This window comes from Schistocerca cancellata, chromosome 9 (assembly GCF_023864275.1).
Source record: "Schistocerca cancellata isolate TAMUIC-IGC-003103 chromosome 9, iqSchCanc2.1, whole genome shotgun sequence".
NCBI lineage: Eukaryota > Metazoa > Arthropoda > Insecta > Orthoptera > Acrididae > Schistocerca > Schistocerca cancellata.
In genome coordinates, this window is record NC_064634.1 from 383458946 (window position 1) to 383461024 (window position 2079).

The window sequence follows — 2079 nt, forward strand, 5'->3', positions numbered from 1 at the left end:
CAGAGGTTTCGTACAAGAGAACGCACCTGAAAACAAGCCATCCACACGAAGCAAAGGGACTTTTCTTGCGTTAGTCGCCGATCTCACAGTATTTCGACGACTTCGATTACATTGTATCGTTCCCAAATATGGCCGATTTTTTTTTTCCTCCGTACTGAGAATTTTCAAAAATTGTACGGATTCGTTTTTCTTCAGCTATTTTTCACACGTAGAACTTCAGTCCTTGTAGAATGGAGATGTTGCCATCAAGCCAGTGAAGAATGTTTGAGCACGTTATATCGTATGAATATTTAGAAATATCAATAAGAAACGATACGAAACTTCCTAGTAGTTTAAAACTGTGTGCGGGCCCGAGACTCGAACTTCGGACCTTTACCTTTCGCGGGAAAGTGCTCTACCATCTGAGCTACCCAAGAACGACTGATGCCCCCGTCTTTCCAGCTTTACTTCCGCCAGTACCTCACCTCCTACTTTCCAAACTTTACAGAAGATCGCCTGCGAACCTTGCAGGTTTTAATCTGCCAGGAAGTTTCATATCAGCGCACACTCCGCTGCAGAGTGAAAATCTCATTCTGGAATCGATACGAAATTGGACGATCACATACGAGGAATGTTCAAAAAGTGATGTAACACATTATTTCTCAGCCAGTTTCGATTGAAAAAATGCGTTATTTATTACTGGGTATGGCGGGATATCCGTTCTTCGTCCTCTATAGTCTCATTAGGTTCCGCTATACGTAGCCTTGGCGTCTATAACGGAGATGCGTTCCAAGCAGAGAGCTGTCATTGGCGAAAAACCAGAGCATCGCAGATATTTGCAGACGCTGACAGAACGCCTACGGTGACCTGGCAGTGAAAAAAAGCGCGTTAAGTCGTTGGGCGATGCGTCTGTCATCATCACAAAAAGGTCGCGCAAACCTGTCCGATCTCCTGCATGCCGGCCGACAGCACACTGCTGTGACCACAGCAATGTTGGAACGTGCGGACACTCTCGTCCGAGATGATCAACGGATCACAGTCAAACACGTCGCTGCTCAAATGGACGTCTCTGATGGTAGTGCTTACACACTCGTCCACCAGCTGGGGAGCTCGAAAGTGTGTGCCAGCTGGGTTCCTCGCCGCCTAACAGTAGACAATAAAGAGCAACGAGGGACCATCGGTGCTGAACTGCTTGCGTGTTACGAGGTTAATCGTGACAATTTTTTTTCGTTTATCGGCACAGGTAGTGAAACTTGAGTTCATCACTTCGAACCGGAAACGAAACGGCAATCCATGGACCGGCATCTATTCCGAAGAAAAAGTTCAAAGTCGCACCCTCAGTTGGTAAAGTCAGGTCACCGGTCTCCATTGACTCTGAAGAGGTTGATGTCCTTCTTCATGGTGTAAAGTGCAGATCTGGTGTGTATTGTGGTGCGATCAGGAAATCGAAGAATCTGCTTCAGCGTGTTTGACAGCACAAAACTGCGAACGAACTTCTCCTTCTTCATGATAACACAAAAACTCCTCCCACACAGGCCATGAAGTCCCAACGGTACCAACTGACCGCCGTGTCATCCTCAGCCCATAGGCTTCAGTGGATGTGGATATGGAGGGGCTTGTGGTCAGCACACCGCTCTCCCGGCCATATGTCAGTTTCAGAGACCGGAGCCGCTACTTCTCAATCAAGTAGCTCTTCACTTTGCCTCACAAGGGGTGAGTGCACCCCGCTTGCCAACAGCGCTAGGCAGACCGGATGGTCACCCATCCAAATGCTAGCCCAGCCCGACAGCGCTTAACTACGGTGATCTGACGGGAACCGGTGTTACCACTGCGGCAAGCCCGTTGGCTTGACAACATAAGGCCTCATACAAATCTTCTCACCCGAGAGGAACTCAAAAAAATCCATTGGACTGCTCTTCCTAATCCACCCTACAGCCCGGATCTCGCGCCTTTCGATTTCCGTCCGTTTGACCCAATAAAAAATGCACTCCACGGGAAGCAATACGTGTATGATAGGGAGGTTATTGATGCAGCAAGACGTTGGCTCCAACGACGTCTAGTAGAGTGGTACCAGGCGGACATAGTGCCCGTCCAAGTAAG

General features: G+C 48.5%; 1 pseudogene; it reads right to left on the reverse strand.

Annotated features, from left to right (window-relative positions):
• Positions 1 to 1708: 1708 nt before the first annotated feature.
• On the reverse strand, positions 1709 to 1826 carry LOC126102186 (5S ribosomal RNA; annotated as a pseudogene).
• Between the last annotated feature and the right edge of the window lie 253 nt (positions 1827 to 2079).